This window comes from Neophocaena asiaeorientalis, unplaced genomic scaffold (assembly GCF_003031525.2).
Source record: "Neophocaena asiaeorientalis asiaeorientalis breed wild unplaced genomic scaffold, Neophocaena_asiaeorientalis_V1.1 scaffold249, whole genome shotgun sequence".
NCBI classification, from domain to species: Eukaryota; Metazoa; Chordata; class Mammalia; order Artiodactyla; family Phocoenidae; genus Neophocaena; species Neophocaena asiaeorientalis.
In genome coordinates, this window is record NW_020172625.1 from 1,587,371 (window position 1) to 1,603,154 (window position 15,784).

A 15,784-nucleotide genomic window follows, 5' to 3' on the forward strand; every position below is an offset into this window, starting at 1 on the left:
CTCGACCAATTAGTAAACGAAAATTTTCACCTCAGACCATTCCTTTGCTCTCTGGCTATAAAAACTGACTAATAGCACATGTTCGGGGTCGGCTCTCCCAGACTACTAGGAAGTCGGCCCCATTGTTCTGGCTGCGACCATTCCCTCTAATAAATTCCATCCTCTTCACATTCTGCCTTGTGTCTGGAAATTCTTCTCCAACTCGCGTTCGGACCATGACACTCGGGGCTCTGACAACCCACACCAGTAGGGTTGGCAGATAAAATAAAGGACATCCAGTTAAATTTGAATTTTAGGTAAACAATCTTTTTTTTAGCGTATGTCCTAAATATTGTGTGAAATATGCTTATATTAAAAAAGAATTCATAGGGCTTCCCTGGTGGCGCAGTGGTTGAGAATCCGCCTGCCGATGCAGGGGACGCGGGTTCGTGCCCCCGCCCGGGAGGATCCCACATGCCGCAGAGCGGCTGGGCCCGTGAGCCATGGCCGTTGGGCCTGCGCGTGCTCCGCGGCGGGAGAGGCCCGCGTACCGCAAAAATAAAAATAAAAATAAAAATAAAAAATAAAAAAAAGAATTCATAGTTTAACTGAAATTTAAATTTAACTGAGCTTCCTGTTTTATTATTTGCTAAATTTGGCAACCTCACATGCTGGGCCACCCATTAGGACCCAGTGTGGAAACTTCCTCATTTCACTGGAGTTTTAACATCCCAAGCTGAGCTGTCTCCCTCCCCCACTGTGTCTGCCTTGCCCAGCCCTACCTAATGGGAAAGGAAGGAAAGGGATGGAAAGGAAGAAGGGAAAAGAAGAAAGAGGGAAAAGCAGAGAAGACAGGGGGAGGAAGAGGAAGAATACAATAGGTTTTTTAAATTTATATTTATGAAAATAAACTTTTCACTTACCTAAACTGTATACAGTCTGATAATTAAAATAAACAAACAAAACACATGGACAAAAATGCCACCTAGATTCAAGGAATACTAAACTATGTCAATAAGAACTATACTGAGATATATAACTGAATCTTTGCTGTACACCGGAAACTAACGCAACATTATAAATCAACTATACTCCCATTTTAAAAAAGAAAACTACACTGAGCAGGTAATTTTGGAAGTTCAGGAGGATTATCAAGTCCTGTTTTGGGCACAATTTATTGTTGGTGCTTACCACCTCCCCATTCAGGGAAAAAAAAAAAAATCTAATTCAGAACAAAAATTTCAGGGCAAGGAGCCTTATTATTACAATGAGGGAACATATGCATTGTAAATAACACAGAAAGAAAGAATTTATAAAATTCCTCAAACAAACCTTGCCTACTTTACAGGTTGAATATTACATTGGAAAAAAACGGCAACAATGAAACATTGGGTTAGAATATTTTCTTTGGCCAAAAACAAAGGTCTTGGCTTTTTACAGACTTACTACCTGTAGAGCATATCATTAATTCCAAAGCACAGAGATAATCAGAGTGAATGCTTTTCTGGGTGTTTTTTTCCCTAGTCCAAAGTGGACAACCAGCAAGTGAAGACGCTCCGAAAAATGATCCAAAGTCAGAAATAGGGTTTGGCAGGACGTCCACAGCATGTGGAAATATTTAGAAAGAAGAAAGGGGAAAGGCCTACAGAGAGAACCGGTGGGCAATTCCATACAGAATCACCTGGTTGTGTCTGCTCTTAGGGGAAATAGTACCAGCAAGGGAGAGTCGCGAACTTAACTGGAAAAGGCATTAAGGGCAAGATGCATGTGGGCAGATCGCAGACTTCCAATCATTATGTTGCACGTGGAACAGAAGGATGTTCATTGTGTACCTCTGTCTCAGGCAGTGTTCTATGAGCAACAGCAAGGCAGGATCTGTATATCACCCTTTGGCCAGAGTGAGGAACCACAGCTCGTGGAGTTGACACGGTTTTTGGACAAAAAGAAACGCTCAGGAGTTCCATATGTTCCTTTAAGCTCCACTCTCACACCTAACAGCTGTGGGCAATTGGGGCACCGATGGAAAGAAAATAGCTGGGAGCTCCCTCTGCCCTGCATAAGTTCTCAGGATGGCTTGGAGAGGAAAGGGGAACATGAAGTGGGAAAAAATGTGGGCTTTTAAGCCAAACACAACCTGGCTCCGCAGTTTTGTTTTCTGCTTATTACCTAGGGCAGAGGACCGGCTACTGAGTCTTCCAATAACTGTTTCTTCTTCTGTTAAAATAATAGCATCACGCAGGATATTGGCGGGGGATGAAAAGAATAAATTAGAACAGTGGTTCTCAAAGTGTGGTCCCTAGACCAGCAGCATGTGCATCACATGAGATCTTGTTAGAGTGGCAGATTATGGGCCCCACGCCAGACCTTTAGAATCTGAACTGCTGCGTCTACGGTGTAATGAACCCTCCAGGTGATTACGGTGCATGTTAAAATTTGAGAACCCCTGAAAAAGGAAAAGACCCTATTTCCACGGAGTCCATGTGCAAAGTGGTAAGTAGTTTTATAAGCACGATCCTTCTTTATCTGCCATCTTGCCCTGTATCTCCAGCTCTGTATTTTTTCATTATTAGAATATGTGTGTTGCCTCTGTCTACTCTGTTAAAAGGAAAGGAGGACCCAGAGCAGAGCTTGGGGAGAGGCTGCGCTGCTACAGTCTGACTCACACCTCAGGGATCCTGACACCCACTCCCTGATGCTCTGTAAGTCTCCAAAAGTCCTGTCAAATGCCACCCCACTGTGCCCATACAGCAACCAACCAACTCCTGTGAAACCCGAAGGAGAGGAGAAGGAAACTTGCAGGGAGAATTGTTCTCATGGTCCTATCTGCATTTGTGATATCTCCCCACCTCTCCAATCTCTCCTCCTCACTGCAGCCAGGTCATCTTCCTAAATAAAAATATCAGATCCTGCCACTGTTCTACTAAAACCCTTCGTAGCCTCCATAAGATTTTGCCCTAAAGATTTGGGCAAACTCCTTAGCATAACATGTAAGGCGATTCCCAGTCTGACCCCAAAGGACCTCTTCATACTCATGCATCTCTCACTTCCTGTATACCCTTCCTGTCCCTATCCCCCCATCCCCTTCTCCCCACTCCAACACACACAGGCACACACGCACATGCTGGACTTGGCCAGGTGGGAAAGCCAGTGGCCAGGTGACGCTTCCTGGCAGCTGTCACCCTTGAGCTGATCCTGAAGAGCATACAAGAGGAACAGACGTGAAACAGCATGGGGAACTACAACGTGGCATAATGGGGATTTCTGAAGTTTAAGTTACTAGGGGAAGTGTGGGGACAGGTGAGGCCGGAAAAGCAGGCTCAGGGCAGCTCTTTAATGACATGCTAACTAAGGTGCCCAACAAATATCAAACTTCACATTCATATGCAAATTTCAGACAGGCTACTAGTTAGGTTAGGTTGGTTTTTTCAGGTCTTAGATAAAAGTAGGCATTATTATCTCCATTAAATAGCTGAAGAAACTAAGACTCCCAGAAGGTATATCATTGGCTCCTGGGATACTCACACTATAAAATACTGAGCCTATGCTTCCAAGCCATGGTAACACTCCCGACCACTACATTCTTCTTCCCCCCGGGGCTTTGCCTGGCCCTTTAGAAACCAGAGCCTGACTTCAGATTTGGACTACAGCTCTAGACCCAACTCAAAACCTTTACACTGAGGTCCTCAATTTAGAGGACCTTAAGAGCTTTATTTCCTTGTAATTGGAGGCTTAATTGTTTGTTATTATTTACTCCTTAACAATGCTGGCTAGGAATAGTCTGAGATTTGCACAATTATTAATTTTGTGAATCTCCTTGATAAATTCTTGATGGAGAGGCTCCTCTGTCTGCACAGCTGGTATCAATATCCATAAAAGGCCATTTATGCAATTCGTCAGCTCTGTAAGTGTCAATTTCCTAGAGTGGTGTCTTTAGTGGCCTCCACTTATGTCTGAAACATTTTTATGAATGTATTTACTTCTGAATGCTTTTCTGAAAAGATGTGGAAAAAACAACCTTGAAAATAATATTTTGTTCCTGAAGAGATGGCCTACCATTCTCCATCTTTCAGGAGTGGGTTAACAAAACTTACACTTAAGGAAACACTGAAAACTTAAGGTGTAGGGGAAAAAGAGAAATTTGAGTGTTAAACTGCTAACTGGATTTATTTGAAATGACTGTAACAATGACAGTATTAATTAATATAATATTAATAGCAACACGGCTGAAAAGCAATTTTAGTGAAGTATCTAAAATTTTTAAAAGGTTTCCTTTCAACATTGGCAAAAATATTCTATACACCTTAGGGTCAAAAAAGGTTAATTCCTTTTTCTTCCATTAAAAAATTATCAATATAAAGACTTAAACTGGAAAATTTTTTAAATTAATGAAATTTAGCCTGCGAAATCTCTCAAATTTCCATGCTGTTTGAAGGTAAAAGATTGTGGTTGTTTCTAGAATACAGAGCTTATTCTACAGTAGTGAACCAAAAATATTTATTGAAACAATGAATGAAAATATTACTAAATCAAATCAACTGGCCTAAAAATACATTTAGTGAATACTTCATCATTTTGCATTGTGTACTATGTATCTTAGAACATGGCTTCCATTTAAAATCGGTTAAAATAATTGCTACTTCTAGATATTTATTTTACAGATAAAGTGACACGTGCAAAATAGTATTAGAACAGAAGTATTCACTGCAGTATGGGATGTAATCACCTCAGAATGAAGCAATCTAAATGTCTGTCATTAGAAAACTAGTCACATCCCTATAATGGAATACTATGCAGCCATCACGAAGAATTGGCATCTCTATATATCATTAAGTGAAAACAAAAGAAGAGTGGTTTTATTTTGAAACAGTCTCAAACTTATAGAAAGCTTGCAAAGATAATATGAAAATCTTATTTTTTTCTGAACCTTTTGAGAATTTGTTGCTGATGAAATGCTCCATCACTTTAAAATACTTTTAGTGTGTATTTCCTACCCCCCAAAAGGGCATTCTCCTACATACCATTAATACAAACATCAAAATCAGGAAATTAACATCAGTATGCTCCAGCCACCTACTCCCCAGCCTCCCTTCCAGTTTTGTTAATTGTTCTAATAATGTTCTTTACAGAAAAAGGATTCAGTCCAGAATCATGCATTGCATTTAGCTGTCACTGAGTTTTAGTCTCTGCCTCACTCTGGAACATTTCCTCATTGTCCTTTCTTAACTTTTATGACCTTGACACTTTTGATGATCGCAAGCCAGTCAACGTGCAGAATATCTCTTATTTGGGCTTGTCTGACGCTTCCTCATGATTAGGTATAGGTTATACATATTTGGCAAGTTACTGTGCTCATTGCAGCCTATCAGGTGGCACATGGTTTCAGTTTATCTCGTTATTAGTGATGTTGACTTTGATCCCTTGATTAAGGTGATGTCTGCCAGATTTCTCTACTGTAAAGTTAATCATTTTCCCTTTGTAGTTAGAACATATTAAGAAGGATAGAGCTAGGTTATGTATATATTTATTTAATCTACATTGATTGTGTAGTTTGGGATAGGCTTAATAGAGCACAGGTTTTGTATTCTGACATACCCTCAATCTAGCCAGGTATAGAAGCCCTGTTTTCCTTTCCTCTCCTCATAGGCAGTAAAAGAAATTAATTCCCCCCCATTTTTTCCATTTTCTTGTTCTCATGTAATTTTCCTCTTAATTTTTTTATCTATGTCCTTGAAAGAATGTATTAAAGCAAGGATACCTAATGAAACAATGGGTGGGTTGTAAGAAGATGTAATATACCTTCATCAGCTAGTGGAACCCTCACACTTCTTAAGATAAAATATATTGTACAAGTAGTGACTACTAGTGATAGATATTGGCTGTTGCCCACCTAATAAGCATTCTTGACCCTTTTATTTCTTGCTAAAGAGCCCTGTTTTATTCAGATAGAGGGGAAAAAAATCCCTGGATCTCTGGGAGGATAGGATCCCAGAATCGGCCCTTAGAACTGATGGGTTTATATGGGCCAAGGTGACATTATTATTCTTGGCCTTTGATTGGTCTAGGAGTGGGCATGTGACTCCGTTTTGGCCAATCAGTTCTGGGGTATAATGGGAGCCCTGGCAGAGAGTCTTTCCTTCCTGAAAGCTGCTTCAGAAAGAGGCCTTTTAATCCCCCTCCTCCCAATGTAGATAATGCCTAAAGGTGCAATAGCTTTTTATTGATACAATCGCAAAGCATCAGCAAGAGGATAAAAGCCAACTTTCAAGAATGGTAGCATGAAAAAACAAGATCCAGGTCCCTGATTCATTTTTGAGCTACTGACTCAATGCCAGCAACCACCTACCTTGGGAGTTCTTCTTATAAGAGAAGAATAAAATGCCTGTTTGTTTGAGTCCCTGTAAGTCAGGTTTCCGTTATCTGCAATCAAACTGCAGCCTTTCTAACTGAAACTGTGATTAAAGAATTCTTCCACAGTCCCAATCTCTGCTAAGAAATGATCATTGCTAGCATTATGTCCTTCACTGCAAGATAGGAACTGGAGAAGTTAGGGGACTAAGTAAGGGATCTCTTTTAAAAAGACAATTAGGTGAACAAAAGTACAGAATGGCGTCCATATGTTACTTTTGTGTTTAAAAGGGATTGAATAATGTATTCATACTTTCCTGTACTTACATAAAGAAACACATAAAGGATACAGACACACACACACACACACACACATACACACACACACACACACACACACACACACAAGCCACCACCACCGCATAACTAACGGCCAAGGCAGGGAGAAGTAGTGTGAATTGGGGATGGTGTGGGAATAAGGAATAAAAATTAAACAGGAAATAGGAGAGTAAACTTGTTACAGAAAATTTGAAAATTGTGTTTACAAAAAAGACTTTTTTTGATGAAACTGTATTTTGGTGCTATGCCATTTAATGGCTGAGTGATTTTGGGCAAATCGCTTAAACTCTCAGCGTCTGGTTTTCCTACCCGTGGGATGAGCAGTCAACAGTTTTCTAATTAAACCGTTTCATTTCTAAAACTATGCAATTCTATAATGTATCATTGAATTATATCATAATATACAAAGTTAAATTATTAAATTTAATAATTTAAATGATTCCAATTAAATTATTCCAACTGGAAATTCTCATCTGGACAACTTTACAATGCGTTACTGGCAGCACATTTGGAGATAGCCTGGGAATGGGTCAGATTGAACAGTTCTGACTTGTTCCCATTGCTAAACGTGGAAACGATTCATACTATTTAGTACTGCAACCTTCCCTTTGTCTCTAATTCCTGTTTCTTTTTATTCTGCTCTACTTTTTCTGTTCTCCATAGCCGTTGTGCTTTCCAACATCCCCAGTAATTAACTTATTAGTTATACACTGAGTTAATGATCTCTCTCCCCACGCTACAAACTTTGTTCACAGTATGTATCAACTACTTGATAAGGAGTAAGCACTCAACAGATGTTTGCTGAATGAGTAAAAGAATGAAGTCATGGTAGTACACCAGATCCATTTAAACATCTAAACAAAATTTTACCTATATTTGGGTAAAAAGAAGCATGAAACATAGCAAATCATCAGTTTTCACATTTAGATCGTTGGATGGTTTGTCAGGAAAATATACAGGCTCACAATTTACTTGTTCATTCCCGGATCATCTTTATAGCAGAAAATTATGAAGTAAAAGTAGGGATCTTAAGAACTCAATAATAGAAAGGACATCTAATAGAGTAGTCTGCTTAATATTAGTGCTAACCCACATGTCCTCGGGTGCCAAGAGCATGTGGATCTGAAAACAAGTCACTTTAAGACTTTATTCCTAAGGCTCAGAACTCAAGAACTCCTGCCTCTCAAAGAGAGGAACTCAGGCCTTCTGCTTTCTTGGGTATTGGTTCAGGCTCCAAGAAAGGCTTCCTCATGTGAAGAGTGAAGGGCAGCCCACCTGCTCCTCGGCTGCCCTTCTTGTAGTCTTGTTCAGCCTGTCCCACTTGGTGGCTGAGCGTTGGGCTGCTCTGATGCCATCTGGCTGCTGGTCACCTTACGCTGCCCGGACAGTGGTGCTGACACATCCTCTACCTCGAACACGATGGGGTCACTGCTCTTCCCACTGTCCTCTGCGAGCGCCTGACCCCTCTCATGTCCCCCCTCTTCAGTTGCAATGGGCATGGGAGAAGGCCGCCTGGCAGAGTTGCTTGAACTCTTAGTTGAGTTTTTCTTTCTTCTTTTGGTTTTGCAGTTTAGTCTTCATCTTCCCAGGGCAGAGACATCTCCCTGACTTGAAGTTAGGGTGGATTCCAGGACAGGGTCCTTTGGATCTTGAAGCACTGCTCCCCTTCCCTTCAAGCAGTTACTGAGTCTGCCCTCATTTATGAATCTCAATCTCTCTCTGTCTCTCTCTCTTTCATTCACACACACACACACACACACACACACACACACACAACACAGACAGGCTTCTTGGTTGCTACCTACAATCTTGCTTCCATAGTCCCCTTGCCTCAGAACTGTGTCAGACATGTCTATAAATCTGAACTATAATAGTGGACAGGCTTAAAATTCTTTCCCATTCAACTCCCGGGTTCCATGAAAATTCAGGAAATCTAGCAGGGGTGTGTTGTTACAGGGGACCAGAACTCATAATTCAACATGTTGAGGTGAAAGGGACCTACTGACCTGGGTTTGGAGTCTGGCTCCAAATTTTATTGGTTCTGTGACCTCTGGCAACTTACCTGTTTCTTCATTTGTAAAGTGGGCATAGTGATAATACCTACCTCACAGGGTTATTTTAAAGACTAAATATGTCAAGGTCATGTAAGACATTCAAAGGAGGGCCTAAGTAAGTTCTCAAATGTTAGCACATAATAATTATCATCATCATTGTATCTCCTCCTTCCTCCTTCACCAACACCATCACCATCATCATCACCACCACTATCACCATCATCATCACCATCACCATCATCACCACTATCACCATCATCATCACCATCACCATCATCTTGGATCTAGCTGGGACCTCCATAACAACAGATTTCTACCAATACTCAATGCCTTTATCTTCCCAACACAACAAACACACTATTTAGTTTCTTCTGAAGGAGAAGTTTTTAACTTCCTAAAACACAGTTTCTAAGTTAATTGATCAAGAATTTGGAAACTCAGTAGAATGTGACACAAAGTACTGCTTGTTGTAGTTTATAAGACAAATAAAATTAAGATTTACTAAGATTCCCTTGAAAAAGAATCATGCCTAGAAGATCTAAACTTTAATCATGAAACTCAATATTTAGAATTAGAGAAAATCAGAGAGAAAACATGAAATTGGCTGTATTACAAAATTTCTATCTCGTAAAGAAACAGAGGGTGTAGATACACAATATCTACTCAATATCTTTTTTGCCTACCATCTAAGGTTCCCTACTTTAAGTCCAAAACCCAGGGGAGAAAAGAGATAATTTTTAGGTATGATACCTCAAATTAAAGTACTAGGTATTGTTTAGAAATTGTCTAGGAATTTAGAAATCTCTTTTTTTTCCTACAGGAGAGAGAAATGATATGTGGTCATTTTGAGAACATTTATAAAACTTTAGAAGAATACCTGTAAGGTGGCCTCACTGAGAAATACTAGAAAGGGATGAAATCTGCCAAAGTGAATCTTTGAGAAACTAGAAATCAATAAACTGAAATAGAGAAAAGTGGACAAAAATTTGGAACCCAAATTTTGATATCCATCTCCTGGGAGACAGAGCTGGGTGAAATAGACACTTTTTTCCCTTGTTATATTTTGATAGGTTGATACTATCCTGAGTCATTTTTGTAGACTCTCTAGACCATTGCTTCTTGTATTTGTGTGTGTTTGTGTCTTTTTGCTTTTCTAAAATCATGATTTCATGCCCTTTTATTAAAGAGTGGGGATAATTGAGTTTTTTCTTAACTTTTCATTTTGAAATAATTTAAACTTACAGAAAAGATGCAAAAAACAGTACAAAAATATCTAGTATATCCTTCAATCAGGTTCCCAAATGTTGACATTTTAGTACATTTATTTTACCATTCTCTCTCTCTCATTCACACACATACACACACACAAAGAGGATGTGCATATTACATTTTATTTTCCTGAGGCATTTGAGAGTAATTTTCAGACATGTTACCCTATTGCTCTTTAATACTTCAATGTGTATTTCCTAAAACACTCTCCCACTTAATCATAGTCAAATCTTTAAATTCGGGGAATTGACACAGATCAAGTGTTACCATCTAATCTATAGGCCTATTCAAATTTTGCCAATTTGCCTACTAATTTCCTTTATAAAGTCGAAGATCTAATCCCAAACCACACATTGCATTTAGTTGTCATATTTCTTCGTTCCTCCTCAATCTGGAACAGTTCATCAGTCTTTCCTTGTCTTTCATGACATTGATATATTTGAAGAGTACAAGCCAATTATTTTGTAGAATGTCCCAAGATTATGATTTGTTTGATGTTTTCTTGTGCATTTTTGGCAGAAGTATCATAGAAGTGAAGTGTGTTCTTCTCAGTGCATCATTTCTGCAGGTACAAGATATCCATATCCTTGGTGCCGTTAACTTTTATAACTTACTTTAGATGATATTTTCCAGGTTTCTTCATTGTAAGTTTAGTTAATATGTGTTTTGTACCTATTAGCTGATGTTAATTGTAACTGAGCAATTTGTGGAGAAAAGTTTGAGACTATGTAAATATCCTGTTCTTCATCAGACTTTTACCCGCCAGTTTTAGCACTCTTCGATGACTCTTGCCTGAATCAATTATTTCTACAATGGCTGGCAAATGGTGATTCCATAAATTCCATCATTCCTTTTACATGTATAGCATTCTACCGTAAGATAGTTTTCCCTTCACTGTAGGAGAAGCTTGCCATATCTATCTATCATCATTTATCTGTCTACATACCTACCATCTATACCAGTTTTGACAAGTTTTATAAAATTGTGTTGACAGATTTGTATTTAGGTGTTCATAGTCCTTAACAACAGAGTCATTTCACTGACGTAGTTACATCTTACCGTGTCATGATGTCTTTTAAACTATTATTAACAATGTATTTCAAGGAAATACAATAATGATCCCACAACTTCATATTCATTGAATATTTTTTTTCCTAGTCAAATTTGTTCAATATAAATTGAGTCCTCAGAGCAGGAATGACAATTTTTTGAGTTTGTTATTCTAATGCTTGACTTTTCATGGTTTTTTCCCCTAAAATTCTGAAAACCCATTGGTTATCTGAATTAGAAAATCTAGCTCTGGAGAATATATCAATGCACTCAAAGAAATTCATATAAATAATTTTTAACATAATGGTAAAGTTTGGTCATTGTCTATTTTAACATCTACAAACTGTTATTTTGTTTCAATATTTGGGTACATAGGGAAATGCATATTGTAGAACGTTGCTAATAGAGAATGTTTCTGGAATAGATTAATTAGTATCCAGGAAGGATTTAGAAAGCCTCTAAACAAAGAGGGCTCCAGATTATGAATTGCTTACTTGATGGCATATATACTCCAAAGGGTCAGTCTAGAAATGTTCCATTAGTCAAGAAACAAGAGACTTTGGATTCAGTAAAGCACTCTTAGGTATCAATCGAAGGAATTAAATAAGAATATTGTCAATATCTTTTCTTTAAAGAGACCATATTTTATTTTGCTTTCCTTACAATAATAATCTAATAAACGAGTATACATCTTTATAATGGAAAGTACTTTTCATATACATTACCTTATACAAATCTGCATGGGACTATTTACTACAGGAAAAGTCAGAACCTAACAAAAGGTTAAATTCACACACAAGGATTCTCAAAGTAATATGATAATTTCTAAATGCAGATCTGTTGCAAATATATTTCTTAGGGTATAGCACATTAAAAAAGGCTATAAGAATAGCCTCCCAAATCTGCCAATTATACATATTGCTATTTCTTCTTGTGGGTGCTTTCTTTTGTTGTTGACCTCTTCTCGTTTAGTTTCAGATACAATGTAAAGTACATATGACTTTTTCAAAGAGAAATAGATCATTTTTCTTTGGAATGACAGAGGACTGAAGTTATTATTACTATTTTTTTCTTTAAATGAATGTTGAAGAAATGTTTCCTCCATAACTGATCTCTTATGGCCGGCCGTTTCATGACTTTTAGATTTGCCAATGAAAGTGAAAATCAGATGAAGAGACTATGCCATGGAGCCCAGAGAGCAGGAGTAGGTATGGAGTGATTGAATATTTCATGGAGTCAGGCTTGATCATCTTGGACAGTGGCTAAGCCGTCCTAGTGCAGAGTAATTGGATGGGAGAGACTTGTAGGCAACACTTCAAGGAAAAGATTCCAGAAATTTAAACTGAAGAGTTGGTTCTATTTTTATTTCACTTAAGGATGGCTGATTTCCTATCCCTTGTGCTATGAACAAGAGGCTGCAAAATTTCCCAGTTAAAATAGAAAATGCTCAGGTAGGGTTTACAAGGCACCAAATTGATGAGAACCCTCCTCCCTGTGGAGTCCTGCCCATGTTTACTCAAATACCCAGAATATTTTGTCCGTAACTTGCTAAACATTGGACTTCTAGGAACATTGGGGATGTTTGACTGAATGCTTCCATTTCCAGGCAAATGCTGTCATTTTGTGTCCAGAGTTGGAGAGCTAGCAGGGATCATTTTGTATATATCATCTTAGGTATCTTCACTTCATCTATTGATTGTATTTTTTTTTTTTTAACTGACATTCACTCTACCAGCTAAACCAGCAGTTCCCAAACATTTTGGTCTCAGGACCCCTTTACACTCCTAAAAATGTTTGAGAACTAGTTTATGTGGGTTTCATCTGTTGATATTTACCATATTAGAAATTAAATTGGCAAATTTTTAAAGTGTTTATTAAATTATTATAAGATAGCAATAATAAGCTCATTACATGTTAACATAAGCACATACTTATCAACATATCTATCTATATTGCCTAAAATAAAAATATTTAGTGAGAAAAATATCATTATACAGTTTTTGCAAATCTCTTTAATGTCTGATTTAAGAAAAGACAGCTTCTTCATTTAATCTATTGTGACATCACATGTCATGTAGCCTCTGAAAATCTTCACATACTATCATGAAATCATGAGAGTGAAAGAGACAAGATAATTTTAGAATTATGATCGTTTAGTCTTATAGTTTTGACTTCTTGGCTCCTCTGAAAGGGAGGAGTCTACTGGTCCCCGAACAACCATCTGAGAACTGAGAGATAAACAAACCAGAGTAAAATGATGATCAGCTTAAGCACCCTGGTTCAGAATTGTATCAGCCTAAGAGTCTTGACTTGTTCCTCATTCTTCAGAAGTTAGTTTCATTGTCACCACCTGAGAGAAGCTTTCCCTGACAATTCTCTCTGAAGTATTCCCCACTCTCAATGTTCTGGAGTTTTATACACTGTCTTTTTTTTTTTTTTTTTTTTTTTTTTGCGGTATGCGGGCTTCTCACTGTTGTGGCCTCTCCCGTTGCGGAGCACAGGCTCCAGACGCAGAGGCTCATTGGCCATGGCTCACGGGCCTAGCAGCTCCACGGCATGTGGGATCTTCCTGGACGGGGGCACGAACCCGTGTCCCCTGCAACGGCAGGCGGACTCTCAACCACTGAGCCACCAGGGAAGCCCCTGTCTTTTTGTTTTTTATGGAACTGATTTCAATTGTAATTTTAAAATTTCTCTCTTTCTGCCCCGCCCCCCCCTTTATGTTGACTTGGCTGTCTCCCTCATGAGACTATGGACTTTTTGAGTTTTCCTCTCTTGTCGGCTGTTGTATCCCTCATGTGTAGCATGTGCCTAGCACAGAGTCAGTATTCAATAATTACTGAATTATTATTTTTGCTGATTATTATTGTTGACTTAATGAATAAATTAGTGGTTAGTTTTGTTTTTTTCACTTTTATTTTGGCCTTTTGTTCTTGTGCTGAGATGATCAGTGGACATAGAATTGTAGTAAATACATTTTTATTTATACGTTGAAATAAACAATGTTTCTAGAGTGGCTCTATGTGCTGGTCAAATTTATAGGATAAAAGAAAAAGTACCTAACCCTAGTCATAGCCCTGTATAACGAGGCATACCAAGAGAGGAAACTTTAGCTGAATCCTGAATAGAAAATGTGAGGAGAGAAGCAAGTCTGCAAGATGAGTGAAAGCCTGGCATATTGAATGAACTGCAAGGAAGTCAGTATGAATGAGTCACTTAGGTTGCCAGAGGATTGCAGGGGAGAACTAGGGAAAAGAGTGAGATGTGAGGTGAGAGACATGAAGACCCTAGGACCCCACAGGCCTTCAGTTCTGTATTAAGGAGTTTGGACTTTATCTTAAAGGCAGACCATTACACGGATTCATCACACACATCAACAAGAGAGAGTTGTAGGCTCACAGACATGTCCACAAAATACAGAGCCAGTGCCTCCCTCCACTCCACTTCCTGCTGTGCAGATCCATAGCTCATCAAACGCTCAGCTATATTCACTCATGTTTACCTAAGCTTTGATTTTATGAGGCATAGAACTAATGCCAATTTTCTAATGGAAAGAAGTGATTCTGCTTACCAAAACATAGGTAGGAAGTTATGTGATGCTACTAATTCAGAAGTAGATACTGATTATTTTGCTAGTGTATATTTCTTATCAACGTAGAGACAAAAATTCTAAACAGAATGTTCGCAAATTAAATCCAGAAGCATATAAAAATACACTAATAGGGCTTCCCTGGTGGCACAGTGGTTAAGAATCCGCCTGCCAATGCAGGGGACACGGGTTCAAGCCCTGGTCCGGGAAGATTCCAAAATGCCGTGGAGCAACTAAGCCCGTGCACCACAACTGAGCCTGTGCTCTCGAGCCCACGAGCCACAACTACTGAGCCCACGTGCCACAACTACTGAAGCCCGTGTGCCTAGAGCCCGTGCTCCGCAGCAAGAAAAGCCACCGCAATGAGAAGCCCACGAACCGCAACGAAGAGTAGCCCCCGAACGCCGCAACTAGAGAAAGCCCGTGCACAGCAACAAAGACCCAGTGCAGCCAAAAATAAATAAATAAAATAAATAAATTTATAAAAAAATAAAAATAAATAATAAAATAAATACACTAATAGTAGAGAGCAAGTTACACTTTTCCAGTAATACAAGTTTTGTTTAATATTTGAAAAATCAATGAAAATCACTTCATTTATAGAATAAAGAAGAAAAAGTATATGATCATCTGAATAGATGCATTAATAATATTTGATAAAGTTCAATGTTTATTCATAATAAAAGCTCTCAGTAAACATGTAATAGAGAAGTTCCTCAACCAGATAAGGATATCAAAAATATGCAACAAATAATCAACTTAAGGTTGAACTATTGAAAGTTTTAGTCCTCAGTTTGGGAAAGCATAAAGATGTCAGTTAACACTTTTGTTCAACATTGTACTGGGGGTCCTAGTCAGCAAGAAAAATAGAAGGTAGAGGGACTGAAAAGAGAGGGAGGAAGCCATCTTATTTGCAGATGACATGACTGTATAACTAGAAAATCTAAAAACAGAGTCAATAAGAAATTATTGTATATCTATGTTAGCAATAAATTATTAGATATTAAAATTGAAAAAGATACATGTACAATAGTATAAAAAAGCAAATACCTGGGGATACATTTAGCAAAGGATGTACAGGATTTCTGCACAGATAATTAAAAAAAACATCACTCAGACAAAATTTAAAATGCCTAAATAAATGAAGGGGCATACCATT